General features: G+C 44.7%; 1 long non-coding RNA gene across 1 annotated transcript in view; it reads right to left on the bottom strand.

Annotated features, from left to right (window-relative positions):
• LOC309825589 overlaps positions 1 to 21,051 on the bottom strand; it is a 100,167-nt gene extending 79,116 nt beyond the window's left edge. The window contains exon 1 of the long non-coding RNA XR_014297053.1: positions 20,932 to 21,051. This is a non-coding gene — a long non-coding RNA (uncharacterized lncRNA). The remainder of the gene's footprint in view (positions 1 to 20,931) is intronic.
• Between the last annotated feature and the right edge of the window lie 1,412 nt (positions 21,052 to 22,463).

Raw genomic sequence — 22,463 nt, 5'->3', positions numbered from 1 at the left:
TCCATGGTGCCCCTGCTCATTAGCTGCACAACCCTGGGACAATTCTCTAACCTTTCCATGCCTCGGGTGCCTGAACTAGAAAATGAGAGTAAGCACAGTCCCCCAGTCTACCTCACAAGGCTGTCAGATTACCGAAATACGATCATCCTTTTGCAAACTGTAACTTCAATTCATGTAGCTGAATGCATGTTCAATTGATTATAAAATTGGGACAATAGATAAAATCTCCCTAGTGGACCTCGAAATGAAACATGTCTCATCAACCTCCAGAGTCAGGAGAAAAAAAAAAAATTTTTTTTAATTCAGAGAGGTATGTTTGGTAACAAAGCAAATAACAGCTGAGCGCTCACTATACGTCAGGCTTCGACCCCCTCGTGCATCATTTCACGGACTCCTCCCAGGAGCCTGATGAGAGATGCTCTTCCTCCCATTTTACAGGAAAGATGACCGAAGCTTAAAGAGTCCAGTCTCTCTGCCCATGGTCATCTCCCCAGTAGGCAGCCGAGCCGGCATTCAAACCCTGCCTACTGTAAGATCCATGCTCTCAACCACTCTGGAGCCGATGGCCTTCAGAGCTGCGGACTCACGAACCCAGCCCCTCGGTCTACCCTCCACCCACCCCACCCTCCCGCCTCTGCTCAGTGCTTGTCTCCAGCTCTGCACTTTTACTCCTGTTCTTCTCCCTTCCTGAATCAGTCCCCTCTGCTTCACCGACTCGTCTGCATCCTGTCTGGCTCACCGGAAGCCCTGCCTTTGACGTATGTCTCTCTAACAAGATTCCGTTTCATACTGATCGCTCTCTACTGTCGCATCCGTTGGTCAGTCATGTCTTAGAACCATAATCTACTGCTTGGCTTTCCTGTGAAGGCACAGAATACATAAATGCATCTCTTCTCTCTCCCTACCAGTGCCCGAGACAGTAGTAGGTCAACAGGAAACTTCTCAAATAATTGCTGGGAGACATTAACAAAACCTGCCCTACTTGAGTCTAGGCTAGCTATCCCATTCCTGATACTATTCCACGGCAAACAGCACGCACAGACACTACACCGTGGGCTGGTGAGCAACGCGGGGTCTCTCCCTTCCCAAATCTGCTCAGTTTATCAAGGAAGGCAGACAAAGAAGCAACTGTGTTAGGTTAAGAGAAGCACAGGTACCACAGAAGCACAAAGCAGCAGCAGCTACCCTGACCTATGGGGTGAAGAGACAGTTATCTGGCGAGTTTGGTACCTAGTGTGAAATTTTAAGAACTGTGTAATAATGACTATCAACAGCTATTGAATGGAACACCTCACCTAATGCTCTCACTCCCTCTATGGAGCAGATGCTCTCATTATTCCATTCTATGGATAAGAAAACTGGGGCCGACGGAGGAGAATTTGCCCCAAGTTACTAGTAAATGGTAAGAGGAAGACCAGACCCAGGCAGCCTGGCTCTCAGAGACCACACCTTTCACCAGTATCCTGTCCTTCCTCTCAAGTAAATGAATCGTTGAAAAGGGAGTGAAAGAATGGTCCAGTCGAAGGCCCCGTGGATATTAAGGACTTGTGCGGAGTTCAAGCAGGCTATGTAGATAAATTGAAGGAGTTTATTCTGGGCTCTAAAGTTCCAGGCGAGGCTCTCGTTACTCTGAGATGGACTTTCCCCAGCTGGGGTGTAGGATAGTGACTGAGTCCTGGGGCAGCCAGCCTGTCCGTGAAGGGGGCTTGTAGTTCTGCTACACAGAAGCCTTTGGTGTGCTGGGTCCCCAGGGACTGCGCTCTACTGTCTCTCCTGCCCACCTGCCCCAGGGGCTGGGGAGGTCCTCCCCGCAAGCAGACTGTCCCTGAAACACCAGCCTGCCCCCACCCCATGAAATCAGAAGACCCTGAAAGATCCCAAGGGCTACTTTAATTCATCGCTCTGCTTCCAGACAGGATTCTTCTATACTGTCAGACTCTTAAGAAGATTCCCTGACTCACAGTCTCCCATTTCCATGTCAAATGGCCCTGTCCGTGAAGACACACTTACTTAGGTCTGATATAAACCCTTCATGCTAACAAGGCCTGAATCCCCAGCTCTGCCTTCTTGCGTGGTAGGACAATAGGTCGTCTCTGAGGAGACGACTTCAAACACCTGTGACATAGCCACACTTGGACTGTGGAGTCAGGATTTACCTCCCAGCTCTATCACTTGGGAGCTACGTGACATGAGGTCAATTCCTCAACCTTCCAGAGATTCAGCTTCCCACCTGGGCACAATAACAGGGCCAACACATGAATTTGTTGTGAGGATTAAATAGAGTTAAAAGGCTTAACACAGTGCCTAGCTCATCATAAATGCTTATCAAAATTTAGCTTAAAAAAGAAAATGAATAACTAATTTCACCTGGATGTTGCATTAATTTGTACACAATATAGGGCCACACGAATCTCTGGTCAACTTTTCCAGGGTGAACAAAAAAAAAAAAATCAAATGCCTAAAAATAGTAACTACACTTTTAGTCTTTTTATTTTCCACCGGTAATGCAGGAGAGTAGAAATCCACTCCTAAATGGCAGCTATATATCAGTTATAAAACTGTTAAGTAAATCCAGGAAGGCAAAAAGACAAGACGGCAGAGACAGGAACCATCCAGCAGTTGCCATGACAACGAGGCAGGTTACCTGGACAAAAATTTTGGAAATCTCTTAAAAGAATAACCAGAGATGTTTCTGTCTATTTTGGGAAGGACAAAGTCTTCCTTTATCCTCCGCTAAAGACAAACATCCACTTGTTTGCTGAATATCTCCCAATTAACGCAGGGCGAGATCTGAGAGGAGTCAGGATGTGGTGCGCAGGCAGGTGGTGGGATGGAGAGGGACTTGGCAGGGAGCTGTAAGGTAAAGGCAGTATCAGTGGAAAATGCAAGATCAAACTGCCCAGGGATCCCCATTGTTTCATTTAAAATGCTCGAGGAGCATTCATTAAAAAGCGTCATTCTCACGCATGAAGACCCCCAATTGCTGCAGATTACGCTTACAAGAAATTGAATTCTTAACCAATAACACATTTTTATTAACAGTACTGACACGAAGAAAGTGATTAAAAACTCCGGTGGGCAAGACTTTCTCTGAAAGTCATTTTCAATACATAAAGAAATAAAGAGCTTCTGATTCATTACAGGTGCCCTCTCTCCGGCTCCTTGGGTGTTAGACATGGGTCGTGTGTGCCTGTGTGTTTGTGTTTCCCTCCTACGATCTGCAGTTTACACTTCATGTAATAATCTTGCACACCTCGCTCTCATTTTTCAGTTAATCGATAGTATTTTTAAAGCAACAAATAGGGGCTGTTTGTAATAGTATTCCTTTAATTGCATATTTTTCAAACATGGGACTATTAAAGTAGCTGCCCATGAAAGCGGTCATTCAATTCTCGTCCGAGGTGCCCCTTCGTTCTGAAAGGGCCTCCCTCATCAAACTCAATAGCATCTCTTGGCTGCCTGAGAAAAACCACTGGAGGGAAAAAAAAAAGAAAGAAAGAAACCTATTTTCCAGATCAAAGTAATCCCTACTCCATTGCCATGGCTCCAGACGTCTCTTTCTTCTTTTCATTGACCAGACAAGGTTCTTCTCAGCAAACCTCCTTCAATTTTTTTTTTTTTTTTGCCTGAATTTGTTTTCTCGTTGGGAAAAGTGGTCATTAAAGTATTAGTTTAGGTTGATTGGTTCTTCAGTGGCAGAAGAGGCTTCTGAGGCTTTGATATCTTTGACATGATCTCCAAACAGTGGCCCGATTATTATACAATACAGAAATAAGAACTCAAGGCAGCAGGCTTCTCTTTGGAAACCCACACGGGGTGGCGGGTATATGATGATACACCTCAACTGCCGGTACATTCATGGGTGCTTTCAGGACCTGAGTGCCTGGCTGTATCCCTGGCTGCTGTTCCGGACTTCCCCTCCCCACCCTGGCCCTCGAGCCCCCCTCCTGTGGACCTGAATTCTCCCCAAGTCATCGAGGCTGCAGAGCACTTGTCCCTATTTATATCGAGCAGCGGTGCATTCACTAAGAAGAATGGGGACAGGGAGAGGGCCGGCTTTGATGTCTCCAGGGGCAGGAAATCACTCGGATGATTCCTCCAGGGCCACTTGGCAGCAGGTAGAGGGCGTGACAGCTGGTGGGAAGGTCGGTGACTGGGATGTGACCACTGAACCATAGCGGGGAACTGCACGGCCCTTGCAAACAGAAAAGTTTATTCCTATAGTCTGGTGGGGGTAGGGATGAGGGAAAAAGATGACAGGGCCTGGCACCTACCACCTGGGAAAAAGAGAATTCAAAATTATCTGACAGTGGCATGTCGGAGCTTTCATTCCTTTTCAAGACCAGTTGGCCCAAGTCTTCACGTCAATCTAACAAGAACGCATGACTGTCAATACCCAAAAGGTGGGATGCGTGGTGGTTAATCCACGGAGCTTGACTCTAGACTTGAAGCCTCTCTTTACCCATCTGTTAAAATCGTTTATAAGAGGTTTACTGTGAGAAACAATATTTGTACATACTCACTATGTGCGAAACACTGTACATAACACTTGACATGCATTATCTTATTTCCTATTCACAGCAACTCCATGGAACAGTTACTATCAAATGCCCCTTTTTCTTATCAGGAAACAGGCATAGAGAGTTGAAGTAAGTTATCCAGAGTCACGCAGCTGGTAAGGAAGCCAAGATTCAAATCTAATCAGTCCAAGCTCTAGAGCGCTGTTAGCCACCACTTAGGAATGAAATGGAATAATATATAAAGTATTGATTCTGGTACCAGACACTGAGAAATATTAGTGATCGTTCATTTTACTTCGCCGACATTATTATTAAACTCCCTCTGTTGCTCTGTCCAAATGAAAAAGAGTATGTGCAACAATGCTTCAAGAAGGGAAAGGGCTTTATGAAAGCCAACAAATAAAAAATCATTACGACAACTTGACCTGGCGCACAGGAAAATTCACGATATTTCTTCATCCGAAAGTTCCCTGGAGATAACTGTGCTTAACAGGACTCTCTGGGGGAATAAAGAGAATGAAGGGGTATGGGAACGGGGGCTCGTTTCTAGCGGTAGCTCAGACAAGGGGTATGGCGGAAAGGTCTAGAGACACTGGTATCCTGACTGCCTTAGCTGGGTGAGAGTGGAGATGTGGGTGATGTTTCAGGGGTAGCCAGAGAGACAGGGAAGGAGCGCTGACAGAGACAGCCCAGCGAGCCAACTGCAGAATGCCTGACCACGTGCCTACTGCCCTTCATGCTCAGAAAATACACACTCCCAGGGACTAAATCTTCCCCCACTCCTACCTGAAGCCCCCAAGGAATCAAGTGCTACTGCCACCTGCAAATTCTTAGGGAGACTGAGAAAGCTTCATTAAAAAGTCTCCTTCATTTCTTTATCGGATTAGTATTTACTGAGAACCTTCTACTTTCTGAGCACAGCTAGGCACAAAGAAAATGAAACAGGTTGATAGGTCCCTGATCTGTAACAGGAGTAAGTCCTCTAGACTGCAGAGGCCAGGGTGCTCTGTCGTTTAATGGGGAGGTGTCATGAGTGCTGGGAGTGGGCTGGGCAGACCAGGGGTGACCAGTTCTGACCTGAAGGTAGAAGGAGGTAGGGTGGTGGAAGCGGGTGGGACCCAGGAAGTCTTTTCAGAGGAGCTGCTGGTTAGGGGTGAGGGGGAGGGATCCTGTCTCTAAGGTCCTTCAAGCTGAATTTGCTTCTGTCAAACCTTCTGGCCTGGGGAATTCCCTGGCAGGCCAGTAGTTAGGACTCCACGCTTTCACTACTGATGGCGCAGGTTTGACCCCTGGTCAGGGAACTAAGATCCTGCAAGATGTGCAGTGCGGCCAAAATAAATTCAAGTATTAAAAAAAAGAAAACTTTTGGCCTGTTACGTGTAAGAGTAAGAAACATTTGAACACAGGGCTGCCCCAGACGCTACAGAGGACACATGAAAGTAGTAGAAGGCAGTATCCCTTGCCCTCAGAACGTAAGATGCGACAGTGAATCCAAAGAAGCATCGGTAAAATAACTAGAGAACCCAGGTGAATGCAAGGCGATGCAATTCCAAGTTTGGCTTTTGTAACTTTATAAAACGCCGTAATTCTCAAACTCCACATGGCAACACAGAGTGGGTATTCACCACGGAGCAATGTTTGATGGCTCTGGACCGTTAGGAGGAGGCTGAGGAACATTCCTGAATGTGTCAATCAGCTGGCACGTAGGGAACACCTGCTAAGAGCACAGTAGTTCAGAGCCATCACTCTCCACCACAGACCGGCTCCACCACAAGCCGTGTGAACTGGGGCAGGCCCCCTAACCTCTCAGAGACCGCGCTACCTCACCTGCAAAATGGAGATAAAATGGCATCTATTTCTAGGGTTGAACTGAGGACGAAATGAGGTAAAGGAAGAAAATGATTGGGCCAAAGTCTGCCAAGAGTAAGTCTCGATGGTAATAATGAACTTATGGAATGCTGATTACTTATAATTAATTGTTTATTTTTAAATAAATGTATATAAGAAATATTAATATCGCGCATGAGCTGGGTGCTATGGTGCATGTAAATGCAGAGAATTAACACTTTTAGACTCTTACCATGTGCCTGTCACTGTTCTAGGCACTTCGTATGTGTTAACTCATTTGATCCTCACAACCATATTGTCAGAAAGGTCTTATTACCCTCGTTTTACAGGTAAGGAGACAAGCACAGAGAGGTTAAGTCATTTACCCCAGGTCAAGCAGCAAAGCTAGGATTCAAACCCAGGCTGCCTGACTCCGACTGCACTCCCAACCACTCTGCAGCGCTGCTTCTTGTCATCATGAATAAGATACAGTCCTTGAAAAGAACATTATAAAGCAAGCCGGCCTATGGTAAGACTCAGGGGAAACAAAAATCATAAAACTATTGAAGAAAGAGCTGAGGAGCGCTACCAAATCCAAATGGGAAAATCAAGGAAGAACTAGCAAGGGTGAGAAAGAGAAGTAACAGCAAAGAGAAGCAGCAGAATGCTGTGTCATGGAAGCACGAGGAAAGGAAGTTTTAAAGCAAGCAGGTGAGTCATTGCTGCGTCACACGCTCCAGGGATGTAAAGGAGGGTGAGCTAGAGAGCCACTAGGTGGTGGCACAGTGGGGAGTGCTATAAAGGGAGCACACAGATCCCATGAAGGGTGCAGGATGAAGCCAAGTCACAAGGGATGGTCAGAGAGTGAGGCTACTGAGCGCAGGCTTACCTTTCAAAAATGCTGGTAACAAAAGGCAGGAGAGAGATGGATGTTAGTTCAAAGGCGCTGTTCCCCCTTCCAGACAAGGTTGTCTCTTGTTCATGATCAGAGTGGCACTTATAAGTAGAGGAAGAATAAGATGCAGGAGAGAGCTGTAGCCGATCTGTGAACGCGGAGAGAATCTGGAGAGCTCGTGCGGCTCTGCTGGGAGCTCTAGGGTCAGCTAAGAGGAAGATGCTTCCTCCTCTGATTCAAGGAGAGGGAAGGGAAGCAAGGTGAAGATTAGGAGAAGTTTGGATATGGAAAGAAGTTGAGGAAACTCACATCAGTCAGGTTCGAACCTTCTTAGCAAGGAGGGTTCTAGGAAAGGAAGCGAGGATGCTGCTTACCTAGGTAAGTCAGAATGGAAAAGACCACTGCCCCCTTCGGGCTGCTTGGCAAACTCCTACTAATTCGTCAGATCTCAAACTGCCCCCGCTAGCCTCCGGTGTGCCCAGGCAGAGTCGGGGGCTCTGTCATCTGTACTTGTTCAGTTACTCCCCTCTGATGCCTCAGCCACGTGATACTGCAATTATTTCTGTTTATGTCTCTCTCTCCCTCTAGACTGAAGTCCTCCATGGTAGACACCACATCTTACTTGTCTTAGTTTCTCAAACATCTAACCTAGTACAAAATGGCATTCAGTAAATGTGTGTTGAATGAATAAACAAATTACTCAGTAAGTCATACATAAAAGAATTGCAATTCAGATCCAGAAAGGCTGGGGAATAGCATTTTAGAACTAGCATCCTAAATGTCTAGGTTCATTTCAGATCAAAACAGTCTGCTCTTGGGAAATTACCCTAACTGCTCTGTATCTAATAACCCAGGCTCTGAAAAACGGGAACCACAGTCCATGGAACTGTGAGCTTCATTAGTGAATGCCAGTAAAGGGCTTTTTAAGTGGCAAAGCAGATGATTACCGAAAATGCCTCTGAGGGAGAAGGATGACAAAAATGTGTCTCCAAGACAATGAAGCAGCTTCCTTCCAGGATTTCCACCACATTTCACTCTAACACAAGCAGTTACAGAGAACGCAGGGCCCGCTCAGAGGCCCTAGCATCACTAGGCCCCGAGGTTATGTGTTCACCGAGTTCAGGAACTGTTGTGAAAGAGTATTTGTGAGAAAGCACAAGAGTCCTGCCATGCAGCGCTTCCCAGCTCGGGGCCACTCTGCTCCCTGATTCACTTCACTTGCAGCTTTTCCTATTGTTCTGTCCTGTGGCTCCTGATTTCCACCTTCAGAGCGTCACCAGATCACTCAAATGCCTTGACCTTTGGAAATACACTTGTGCTCCAGGGAAGTACATGATCATTTATCACTGCCATTTACCAAGTGTTAGCTAGATAAATAGATATGTGCTAAACCCCGGGAGCAGCCACCAGCCCACGTGCACAAGATGTGATACAATATAGTCCAACTGAGCAAAAACAGTATTGACACTGAACAATAAGATGTGTTGATATATGGGTGTGTTCTGAGGATTTAAAAAACTTTATGATTGACATATTTTTTAGTTATTTCTAAGGCTGTAGAAATCGAAGACATAATGTGGTCCTCATGCAGAGGAGCACTGCTATGGAAAAGTTTAGAGAGACGGTAATTCTAAACATCTGTTTTATATATTATAATTCCCCTCTACACACATAAATAAACAAATACGCACACACGCAAACCTACCTCTGAAGTCGACTTTGCTTAAGATACATTCGTAATTAGTTTGCCTCCCAGTATGCACACTCTAGGTTCGCAGTACCTGTGATAAAACGGGTAAACGGTGGTCTGGGATTTTTAATTGTCACAGTTAATCACAAGGTATCTATACACTGGAGAACAGATCCGAGTTGTAAAGAACAGGAGGGGGAAAAAATGGGACTAGAAGGGAGGAAAAGAACATAAAGCAGAAAGACGGATAAGAAGCAGAAAGTATTAGTAGTTTAGTATTAGTGGGTTTCAGTCAGTGGTCCCAATTCCTTCCCATACTGGTCATCAATCCTTATTCAAACACTGCCAGAGTAGGGGCATGTCAGGTTTGAGGAGGGACTTAAATGACTCTATACCTGATACTGAAGATGCTTTGATTGTCTAAAACTGCAGGCTGCTTTCTTATTAACAAAGCAGTTAACAGTCAGCAGTTACTCCCCAATATTAAATGCAGAATATTTGCTACCACCATGATTAAAACTCTGGTTGGGATCTACATTAGCTAGCTGATCTTCATGTTAGCCACTCAGAGCTCTTTTGAAACTTATAATTATTTGGGAGGGAGATAAAATGATGGCATTTTCTTATTACTGATATAACTTTGGGGTCCACACAGAAGCTGAACGGCCTTTAGTCAAGAGTACTGTATGTGGAAGCCTTTCAGTTGTTGGAAAGTTAGAGCCAAAGACTTCAAATACGACCTCTAACTGGAAAGTTGTATGATTCAATGACCTCAAAAGAAGATCACCAAGGTTATTCTATAATATGGACATCACTGGGACCTCCCATCCCTGCTGGAAAGCCCTCTGTGCATTACATGGGGGAAACTGCTGAAAATGGTCAACTCTACTCTCACTCAAACACTTTGCAGTGTTCCTTTATGCTGCCTGGGCCCCAAGGGCCTAGCTCTGTGCCTTGAGGATAAACTCCCCTGGCCCCAGCTCATCACTCAGACACACCTGTCTGTAGTGGGTCTTAGCTTGTGTCCTTTTCTGGCCAAAGTCAATGTAGACATTTTAGAGCTCAGCACATCTTAGACATTTGGGGTCACCTCTCCCATCAACAACCAACCAGAGAACATAAAGCTTCACAAAAAAGAGTAAACTGTTTAACCAACACGTCATCAGTGTTGCAGATATAAATTAGAAGAGTTGGGAGGCACCTGGCCTTTTTGAGGTCTAGAACTTCATTGAAGTCCAAGCACTAAACCTGAAGAGATTCAAGTCCAGAGAAAATAAAGAATAGGGTGAAAGGAAGACCAGTGCTTAGAGAAAAAGTGGAGGGGAGCAGACAGGCTACATCATGATTAAAACTTCCATTGTTCAACGAATCAAATGTGGGGTATATCAAAAGCAACCATAATGAAAAGTAGAAACACTCAACGTGTTTCTTAGAATCCAAGACCTCTAGAAAAATATGAGATGTTTATACATTTATAGATGTATAGATACGCAGGCTCAGGCTGCTAAGTGGCTGACTTTTATTTTATTTTTTAGAAAAGCAGAAAATAAAGTGATCATTTCAGGGAAGCCTGTATTTATTATTTTTTGTCTATGACTTCCATTTTTTTATTTTATTAAAATACTAACTATTTTAGAGTGAAGGAGAAGCAAAGCTACAACCAAAACTTAAGGGCCAATTTCTGAAAACCAAGTTAAACTATGAAATTCTCCTCTTTTTTTTCCTTAAAAAGCTTTCAGGAGCTTCCCTGGTGGCGCAGTGGTTGAGAGTCCGCCTGCCGATGCAGGGGACACGGGTTCGTGCCCCAGTCCAGGAAGATCCCACATGCCGCAGAGTGGCTGGGCCCGTGAGCCGTGGCCGCTGAGCCTGCGCGTCCGGAGCCTGTGCTCCGCAACGGGAGAGGCCACAACAGTGAGAGGCCCACGTACACACACACACAAAAAAAGGCTTTCAAAGAGAGAAAACTAATCTCTTATATGGCAAAACGTATAAAAATGCACAGTATTCATAGATAAGGGGTTTTGATCCAATTATCCAAATAACTGCCTCTGTTTCTCCTGCCTGTCTGTGCATTTAAATTCACGTTTTGTCAATTATTTCATGCTTGTTGGCTGTGTCTCCCAAACCAATCTCCAAATACTTGAAGGCTTTTCTTTTATCCATCTTAATCTCTTGCTATGGTTGGCGAGCATCCCAAAGAGTCACTAAGATGCTTCACACAAACCCGACTCCTGCTTTTCCTTAGGTACGATAGATTAGTTGAACAGTGCTTCACGTAAGTGTCACTAGGGAAATTCTCCATTTGAAATCATTACTCTGTACCTTCTTTCATTTGTATTGAAGTCATCATAACTTTTCAAAGCATTTTTACAGTGGCCATTGCATTTTGGTATTTCTTTCCTGAGCATACCTCAAAGAACATTACAACCACAAATCCAATGACAAGCACCTCACCCACCAATGAGAGTTATGTCCAGAGTCTTGGAGCCTTTTGGTAAACTGATAACTGGTCATTCTCACTCCAGGCAAGTAGGTGTCGATTACAATTCACCTGGCTAGAACACAATGGCAGTCAGCACTCGAGACAGACAGTGCTTAAGTGACAAGTTATATCAACTCCAACTGTAGAAGAATCCGGAAGGTCAAAATACAGGCCTCCTTAAACCTTGTAACGTTGAGAGAAGAGGTCAGTGTCCTTCAGTGACCCCCTCAAGTAAGGTGTCCACCATGTGTTTGGCTTCCTCCCATCCTGACATTTCCTCATAATTTAACATTCCTTCTAAGGCAGAAACGAAAGCTGAATGTTTCACTGGAGCTAGGTCATGCTGACAGTGACAGCAACTGACAGGAGATTAAGAGAAACCAAAGATACCACATTGAAAATGTCTCATCAAGGTCACCCACTCATGATAAGGCAAGTGGAGAGTGAGGGAGAAATACAGGCTTATCACTTGAGAATCAACAGAGACAACTACATTATCTAATTACTCCTCTTCACTCCCATCTCCTCTAGCCTCCCACTCCTACACACATGCTATTAAGCAAGTCCAGTATTTTACAATTACTATCGGGTACGTCTCCTTGGCAATCCAAGGTACCACTGTGGTGAAGGCACCACCACCAACCTCCCCAGTCCTGCCAAGCAGAAGCAGGCTCTCCCCGTGGCACTCAGTTCACTCCTTTACTACCATATGACTTTCTCCTGGCAAGCTGTGAGCCCTTCATGTGTTTGAAGCACACCTTCCTCTTCTTTCTATCTACCTGCACGGTGACAGAGCAAGCCAGCTATCTACTAAAATTCATGATTCTCCTGCTCTCATAGAGTTGCTGCTGAGAAGCTTCTACCAAGCCATGGACTAGGTTTTTCAGGTCCATTTACACCTAGGGGCGGCCATGTGACTAGTTTTAGCCAATGGAAAATGAGCAGAAGTGATGTATGTCCCTTCGAGGTGTTTGCAGCACACCACATCTCCATGCTCTCTTCTGCCTGCCGCTAGCTAGATGCAGAAGTTAACAGGGCTCAGCAGCTGACAGAGCTATGTGATGGAAAGACCTGGGTCTCTGGATCACTGCACTGAAGAAAGCTACTACTGACTAGAAACAATGTACTGGATTATTACAAGAGAAAGAACTATACTTCCATTTAAAAAAGAAATCTTTATATATTTTTGGGCTGTCACTGGAGTGTACCCTAACTAATTTCATGAGCCTAACACAGTGGCATACATAGACATTCAAAAGATGGTGAATAACTGAATAGGGCATTCACCCATTTGCCTATGAAAGAACCTGATTACTTTGTACTTTTCCAGGAAAGATTAATTATGGATTACATCGCATGCAATTATATCCAATAATTGTTGTTATGGAAATCATCTTGAATGCTATATGAAACAGACTGATGTTAGTAGAACTTTATTTAATCTTATAGTTTTTTCTTCAGATTCATAGATACATATTTAAATTTTGTTGCTGTGGGAGAATGTTGAGGTTGTCATGGCAACAGATTAAAGCAACAGAGTGTATGTGATGTACTGGGATGCTTGGTGCTAGCCATGCCAGCAAAAACATAAAATAATTATATTATACAGAAAGAACTGTACTAAAGGTAATGGTGTGATAGTCAATTATGTGTCTTTCACCTCCTAGGAACCGTAATTTAACACACTGATTTGTTAACAATTTTGATAATATTGTCAGTCCTGGAAGGAAATGAAGTTTAGACTAAGGATGAGATTATTGGTAGAGGATCATCACTCAATTTCCGGCTGCCTAGAAAAATACACACACACACACACACACACACACACACACAGAGGAAAAGAGAGAGGGAGAGAGGGAGACAGAAAGGGGGCGGGGAGAAAGAGAGAGAGAGAAATGGACAGAGAGAGGAGATTGGGCCTACACGAGTCAAATCTGATAAAGTTGATGAATTGAGGGGACAATAAATTTAAAGCAAGCAATCAAATTAAACCCCTTCTGAGCAGAGGTTCTTGAGAAAATTTAAGTAATTACCCCAACTCCCTGATTTACTTCACCATGTTGGCAGAGCCTTTATTGATCCCTTCTCTGTGGACCAGGGGCCTATTTCTCTGCAATATATTTGCTACTGATTTAAGTTATCATCATTCTCTTATGAAAATTAAACGCTTCAAGCAGGGCTATTCTATCTCCCCCAGGGTTATTACTCTTCTCTCTGAGGGATCTCAAGGCTTCAATGTGTCCAGAAGCAGTAATCATGAGACAGCACTATCGGCAGGTGTCCTGGGTTATCATGCAGGATCCAGAATAAAAGAGAAAAGAAATGGGCTTGAGTTCACGGGCTGTGGCATGCTGGAGCAGGGCAGTGTGATGGGCCAGAGAGATTTGGGGAGACTAATATTTTTAGCTGTTCTTTGGATGGGTCATATAAAACAGTAAAGACACAATTCCCCTGACTTCTTTTCTCGCTAAAGCCCTAGAGATAATTCAGGAAAACTTTCAACTCTAAGAAAAAAGAAAGAAGATGGCATCCCTACTTTTAGTCTTTATTCCCCTTTCCTTCCCATCTCATGCCATCATTTCTGTTTATATGTGCTCATTAAATAATGTCTTCTCCAGGCCCCTCCTAGTTTTATTCAGAAACAATACTGGCCAATTTCCTAGAGAAGAAACCCAAGCTTTGAGAGTCCTTCCCACCCTGGGACAGGCTGATCCATCCAGGAAAGAGACTCTGATCCTGAGAGAAGTCGTTACTATATTGAGAGGCGTGACACAAAGGATGCAGACTCTGGACCCCACCTGCAATGGCACAACCCATTTCAAGGCAGAATGAAAAAGGCCTATGCAAACATAAAGAGGAACTGAATTCAATCACAATGCCAGACGGTCTCGGGCGGCCCCTCCACTGCTCCTGGTGCAAACCAGGGTCAAAGACATCTGACGTGGCTCAGTAGAAAGAGGAGATCAATAACGCTAAAGAGAAGCATCTGCAGTAGGAAGCAAATCATTGCAAATTTAAATAAAATGTCCTCCATGGGCAGGACTCCTGACGGAAGCCCTACATCTGCCATGTCGACCTTGTCACTGGGACTCCCCCGCCTCCTTGGGGGGAGAGAATGAGGGAGAGGCAAGGAAAGAAAAAGCAGGAGCCAGGGATGGTTACAGTATTGTGTTGTCTTCAACCGAGAAGCCCCAAAGAGTGCAGGGCCCATCTGGCCAATCCAAGGAGAAAACACTGATAATGTGAACTATTTTTAGAATGACGGGGATAAACTACACGTCAGTCTCAGAAGAGACTGGGAGGTAGCTAAATGAGGTTATTAACAGTAGGATAAACAGAAAGCAAATTTCATTTAATGACTTAAATGTATTGAGAACTTATTACACGAGCCAGATACATCTGACTAATAAGGAAACTAAAGCTCAAAGATTGTAAGCAGTAAGTCAAGGATTCACACCAAGGTCGGCCTCGCTATAAAGTCAGACAGTAACCTAAACCCCAGTGTTAAGGACTCATCTGCAAATACAACATGTTTCGAGGCCATTCTCTTCCTCACGTTCTTCATGGTGTCAGGGTTCCTGGCGCACATTTGGCCTGTCTGGATTCACAGGAACAAGAACAAATACCTCTGAAGGCGAGTGAGATACTCAGGCGGAGAGTGGAGGCATGAAACAATGGATTATAGAGAAATGTAGAAAGCAAGGAGATCTCAGCCTAGTACTACACCATTTGCTTCCCTTGACTGAGTCTGCTTAGAGAAAATTGGGTTGTTGAGTTAAAGCAATAAACTGGTAAATTCTACTGTGGGTTACCAGACCTCGACATCTTTGTTGTCATTTGCTGTTGTTCAATATATGGCCTATCACTGTGAGGACCTACACTGACGGAAGCAGGAATAATGTAGGAGCCAGAGAGTTGACTGCCAGGATATAAATTCCACATCAGGAGCACACTTCCCAGGGTGCTTTTGCCAAGGGAAACGGTCTTGAGTCTCCCCAGCCCAGCCCTCCTGACCCATTTCACAGATGCTACCCAAAGAGTAAAATGGAAAAATTCGAAGTGACCAATATCCATTTTGTTTTACTTGTGGTTAAATATTAACTTTCTGCTTTATGAAGAAAATTAGCATTTCCTGAGCAGGGACAATGCACATTCCCTGCACTAGGTGACTGATACACACGCTATCTCGTTGACTTTTCACAACCTTTTAAGGCACTACATGCCTACTAGCAGCTGATGGAACTGAAGGCTCCAGTGATGGAGTTGCCTAGAGCCAGGACCTATGGGTGGCATGGGGGTTCAAGCCAATGTTTTTAAGACTTTCAAAATCAGTACTCTTTCCTTCTATGCTCTTCCTCAGTCCTCTTTAATGATGTATGCCCTTGCCACACCTCTGGGTCATCCTTCTAAACTTTAGAAGTCATAGTTCAATAGAGCAGAAGGTATATTATTATTGAGCTGAAAAAAATCCTACTGAAATAAATGTGCATCCGAGAAGTAAACGCCTTGTCTAAACTCCTAAACTAAGTGGGTTGCCACTCGTTTCTCTCTTTCAACTAAAATTGAAATATACAAGAATCATTCCAATTACTTGAAGGTTTGGGTTAGCTGATTCCACATTTCCAGACTTAAGTGAGAAGCTTTTCATGTCCAAAGAACTTTTTGTGGATAAAGGCTATTTGGGAAAGGATCTCAGATGGGCAGATGTAATGCGTTCACAACTGTTCCACCCCTGGGAAACACAGAGTGAAAGGGAAAGAGCAGGGACCCGGGAGCCATCCAGATCTGAACAAGAACCATGACTTCACCATTGGGTGAAGTTGAGCAAGTCTTTTCCCTTCTCTGTACCTCAGTCTCTTCATCTTTAAAATCAGGATGATGCTACCAACCTCAAAGTGGTGCTGTGAGGACCAACTGAGATGACCTACACAAAAAGCTTGGCGCATACACATACCCACTAGAAACTAAACTAGAAACTAAAATTTTAAACTTTTAGAAACGAAAAGCTCAGTTTCTTTCTCAATCCCTTCTGATATAGCTGCTTATTGATACAGCTGTCTACTGTGCTTGAATAAGATGGGGTGAGGGCATGCACAGTGCCCACTGCTGGTCCAGGGGAGAGTCCATCTTGGGAGGAAAGGAAGTATCCATTGTTTTGATTCTCACTTTCTGCAATTTTCATTGGGAAAAGAGGGAGGAGAGATCCTCTAACTCCCACAGCTAAACAGAAGTGACTTTTGAATTCTCTGCCGTTTTAATATTATCAGCGTTACTATTACGTTCCGGGGATGAAACACAGGGAAAGCTGACAGTGTATCTTTCCCGGATGCCAAGCAGATCATAATCAGACATCATCTTTATTTACTGAGCACCTATTACGTGTTCACAGCTCAGCAGCCCAGAAACTAATTCAGATCAGCTTCACCCCAGTGAGATAAAGTTTGAGCCAGGCATGATAAAGCCTGAATTAAATGCTTTCTTAGAAGGGAGGAAAAGGGCACCAGATCCCATTCGGGGAGGGACGTCTCAACCTCCCCTCAAAGGAAGTCTTCTGTGTGGGCCCAGGTGCTGCTAAGGGGGGCCTGGTGGGTCGGCGGGGGATAAAAGGCTCTCTGGAGGCCCTCTGACCCCAGCTGTCCCACGGGAAATGAGCGAGGAGGCTGCTGGCTGGCAGACAAGCAGGTGTGCCCTTAAGAAGCCATGGAGATTAGCTGGGGCTTATCCAAACCTCTGCAGGAAGCAAATCTCTCCTGGCTTCTCAGGAGACCCCAGCAGTCCTCTGGCATCAAATAAGCCAGACGCAGAATGGACGTCAACTTGGCCTTTCGTGAACCCCAGGCCCCAGCGTGGAAATCTGGACACGATCACACTTACCAGGGCCCCCAAGGAAAACGAGGTTTTGAAGAATATGTTTAGGAAAAGGAAGAGGGAGGAAAGGAAATGACTTCAAGGCAGGAGCACGGGTAGAGGCACCTTACTTGTGCTTGGATCTCTGTATTGGGGATCATTTTGGCCCCACCCCCCAAATTTAACCAAAAGTTACTTCATTTGCTTGAAAACATGACTTCTGGGGAAAATAGGGGGTATCTGCTCTTCAGCAAAGGTAAAGGCCAGAAGACTCAAAGGCTGAGAGAGCTCCCCTTCTCAGGAGCCCGAAAGGGAAGCAAATTAGCACCGTGAGCAGAGGAAGGAGGGGGAGACGGGGCCCCCATGAGTCCAGAACACACTCACTTTACTCTACGTCCAGGTCTAATGATGTGGGGAAGGCACTGGCTTTAGACCCACATCACTTAGATGTGCGCTGGAGTCCTGCTCCTGCTGTGTATCAGCTGTGTGGCTCTGAACAAGGCACTTCAACGCTCCAAGCACCAATTTTCCCATCCTAAGAGGAGCCTAACAATGGCTCCTTCATGGAACCATTTGAGCATTAAACAAGATAATTTCTATAAACATACAACACAGGACCCAGCACACAGAAGGTGCTCAGTAGAAGTTAGTTTTGCCCCTTCTTTTGACAACCCAATTCTCTATGCAAAACAGCAGATAAAACCCCTACACTTGTGGAAACCCATTCCCAGTGAGGGTAAGTCACATTCCCAAACCTCATTCAGATGGAAATAGTAGAGGTGCGAGCCCAGATTTCCCTGATGCCCTCGCCAGGCCTTGCTGTTTGATTGGCACCGTAAAGATGACCCGACACCCAGACTCAGAAAGGTCAAATGATGGCCACAGCAGAGGCAGGCCTCAGAGCCAGACACTGGTACACCTCAGGCGGCCTCCTGCAAGGGCGTCCACCAGGGAGGCTGTACTTGTAACTGCCTCTCCCATGGCAGAAACCCACCCAGGAAACGTGTGGGATGTATGGGGTTTGGTTTCAGCTAATAGTGTAAACAAGAGCTCTCTTATCTCTCCAGCCGGTTGTGCCTCACACATATGCAGGCACAGGACAACTGGCTCTGGAATGGCTGAGATGCGGAGAAGACGTCCTTGATTCAACAACAACAACAACTATAATAGGAATTTTGCTTTCGACTCAGCCCCTGCCCTCCCTGCCTTCACGTGTGGCATAAGCAGACACATAACTGCAAAGGTGGCACAGCGGTCTCTCTACCCAACTCTCAGGTCGTTTCTGAGGCAGGAAGGCTCTCGGGGAGACGCCGGATGGGGGTGAATCTTGTCTTTACTTCTTCCCAGAAGTGGCTGAATTTCTATTCCTATTTGAAATGTCCTATCAATCACCAATACCTAAACTTCCATCCTTTTAGAACTAGAAGGAAACTTGTAGACACTCTCATTTTATAAATGAGGAAACTAAGGGAGACACGGAGGTGTGGAATAAGTTTCCCAAGGCCAGCTAGCAATCCAGGGCCCACCTCCTCCACTGGCTGATGCAGGGTTTCAGGGACCCACATGCACGGTAGAACAACCCTGACCAATCGTTTTCATCATGATGGAGGCTCACTGTGCACAGAGCTCATGAGAAAGGCACTCGGGGTCAAGTGTGATGAGAACACAATTAGTGGGACAAATATTCAAATATGCCATTAAACATCCTCAGGAAAACGTAAATAAATAAAATGCCAAAAAGCCCTTGAAACCAGTATGACATTTTTTTATTTCAGAGATTTCTTTTTGGGTCCCCAAGACAGTCTGCTATAATTATTATTATGGAAATGGCAAATCACTATAAATATAGTCTTTGATTTAGTCTCATCGTGTCTGATAAAGTTGTTTCATTCAACTATAATTTACTGAGCACCTACTATGTGCCAGGTATATTCTAAGTGTTAAGAATAAAAAGATGAACAGCCACAGTCTCTGTGCTCAAGAAATTCAGTGTCTAGGAAGGGGTAAAAACAAGCACTGCAGAAAATACATCAAAGACCTAAATGTAAGACCGAAAACTGTAAAACTCTTAGAAGAAAATGTAGGGGAAAAGTTTTGAAACAGGATTTGGCAATGATTTCTTGGATGTAACATCAAAAGCCAAACAGAAAAAGAAAAAAAGAGATAAATTGGACTACATCAAAATTTAAAACTTCTACGCATTAAATGACACGATTAACAGAGTGAAAAGGCAACCCACTGAATGGAGAAAAATATTTACAAATTGTGTATCTGATAAGGGATCCAGAATATATAAAGAACTCCTCCAATTCAACCACAAAACAAAGAACTCGGTTCAAAAATGGGCAAAGGACTTGAATAGGCATTTCTCTAAAGATGACATACAAACGGCGGATAAGCACAGGAAAGGATGCTCAACATCACTAATCATCAGGGAAATGCAAATCAAAACCACAATGAAATACCACCTCCCACCCATTAGAATGGATACCATCAAAAAACCCGAAAGTTTAAGTGTTAGAAAAGATGCGGAGAAATCAAAACTCTTGCACACTGTTGGCGGAATGTAAAACGATGCAGCCAGTGTGGGAAACAGTGTGGTGGTGCCTCCGAAACTTAAAAATAGAACTACCATTTGATTTCACAATCTCACTTCTGGGTACATGCCCAAAAGAATTGAAAATAGGGTCTTGAAGAGATACTTGTACATCTGTGCTTATGGCAGAATTTTTCACGATAACCGAAAGGTGGAAGTGATCCAAGTGTCCATCAACAGATGAATGGATGAAAAAAAAAAGTGATATATACATACAATGGAATATTACTGAACCTCAAGAAAGAAGGAAGTTCTGATACACGCTGCAATATGGATGAACCCTGAGGACAGTATGCTAAGGGAAATAATCCAGTCACCAAAAAACCAAATACTATATGATTCCAGTTCTATGAAGTACTTAGAGCACCTGTCATTTACAGAGGCAGAAAGTAGAATGGTAGTTGCCAGGGCAGGAGAGGGAGGAATGGGCAGTTCCTGATCCATGAGTGCAGCGTTTCACTTCTGTGAGATGAAAACCGTTCTGTGAACGGACCGTGGTGATGGTAACGTGACAATGTGACTGCAATTAATACCCCTGAGCTGAACACCTAAAAATGGTTAAGGTGGTAATTTTTATACTATATATATTTTACCAATTTTTTTAAAAATACAGGCACTGCAGTCACCATCATCAGTAAACTCATCAGGAGGTAACTTAAGTCTCTGGTGCCCCAGCTACACCGCAAGAGACCAGGCTAGGTTTAGGGTCCAATAGAAACCACTCACAAAAATGTGAAGACTCTGTGACAGTGTGGAACACTGAGAGGAGAGGGGAGCCCGTGGGGAAGAAAGCTGGTCACCTGCAGAGTCCTGCCAAGTCTTCCTTGCAGACCATAAGCCTCACCAGATGGTTTATAAAAACCGATCACGCAAAATTTCTCCATTAACAGTTAGAAATCATTTTAAGTGCCATGGCCACAGGAGAGACATAGTGGGACAAACTAAAAAGTTCCACGTCATTAACTTTTACTCTTGACTGTTAAGAGGTTTCACTTGGTGTTCTCAGATGAGGACAGCGGATACTGAGGTGAACTTTGTAGTTATTTGTTTAGAAAATGGCTGGTAAGGACTTACCGGTTTCTTTCTAAGAGATCCTCCAGGCTCTTGGTTCCCCTTTGGTAGGGAATTCTTCCCGGAGCGCTACCGTCCTGGAGAGATGAGTCCAACAGGATGTGGAACACCGGCGTCTCTACTGAGAGGGCAGACGAGAAAGACAAATTACCCGAGGCAAAGGTGAAATGATTTTCCCAAAGTCCCAACATTTATAAACTTCATGAAACTCACGGACGCCCTTCAAAAGCCACACCTCTACCGACAGCATTCACCAAGCTCCCTTTTTGCCTCTTCTTTGGGCCAAGTGCTGTGCTGAGCTGGGGGGTAGAGAGAAGTAAGATGCAATCCCTGCTTCCGATAACTTGACATCCTCAGGAGTGAGAGAGCCTTAAAGTATGAATTACACCGTCATAGTACAGGATATACTGTGGTTTTGTCTGCATAAACTAAAGAAAGCACAAGCGCCAGCACACCTCCCCTGGTGCCACTTCCAGATGAGAGAGGTAAAGCTCAGAGAAACAAAAGGTTAATCAAGGAGCGAGCGCCATGTCATGCGTTTTGCTTCCTGATGCGGCCGCCTCCAATTCATGTTCCCCGGTACCCAGCATCCTCCTCCCTAGATGCCCAGTCTCTGTCTGGAGGTGGTCGGAGCGCAAAGCTGAGGCTGAGAGCACAGGATTCCCTCCCTTTCCAAGCCTGTCAGCCTCCCAGAGAGGAGACACCCCCTGTCCCTTGGTCACAGAATGTACGGCCATACCTTTGATCAGAAAGGTCAGTAGCTAGCGAGTGCAAATGGCAAGTCCATCAGCACCACCATTCAAACTGCAAGGCTGGCAGCGCTGTCTTCACGAATTAAATGACACATCACGAGGATCCCGAGGTTCGGACAGACCTCACTGCCTGACATGCCGGGTCAGCCTAATTCCCAGCCTGTTTCAGATACCAAACAAATTATCACGTGTTCCATGATGATACCAAATTGTGTTTCTGTGTGTGTGTGTGTGTGTGTGTGTGTGTGTGTGTTCCAAAGCCTCCATGCAAGTGCATGATCATCAATTAAATATTTATCAGACTCCCGCTGACCTGCGAGGCAGAATCATCATCCCCCCGGCTCTGGGAGCATCAGTACCAGCTATTTTATAAAGGCTGCTTCTCTTCTTGGTCAGTGGAACCTATTTAAACCTGAATGAAGAGCCCTCACTATCTTTTGTACTGGATCCATCTACCAGGCTGAACGAGGCTTTTAGAACCAACAAGAACCAGATGGCCCTCCAAGAGCATTTTTGAATGTTTAGATCTGAGTCATTTGTATGCGGATATCTTCACAAAATAGCAATGTGGGTAACAGGCTCCAGGCTGAGTCCAGCTTTCCAGACAGCCCATCTTTGCCCACAATTGAGAAGACAGGCACAATATTGTAGGGTTCCACAAAAATATTACAGCATTTCTCTATATGTGTAGCATCAAATACAGGAAGAGTCCCCGTCAGGCTGTCACGACAACGTTAGTGCGCCACAACCACGTCCCTTCCCAATTATTTTTCTTTCTCCCGT

This window comes from Grampus griseus, assembly GCF_964374135.1.
Source record: "Grampus griseus genome assembly, chromosome: 8".
Classification (NCBI taxonomy): domain Eukaryota; kingdom Metazoa; phylum Chordata; class Mammalia; order Artiodactyla; family Delphinidae; genus Grampus; species Grampus griseus.
The sequence above is the reverse complement of the archived record's forward strand: the minus strand, read 5'-3'. Positions and strand labels throughout refer to the sequence as shown.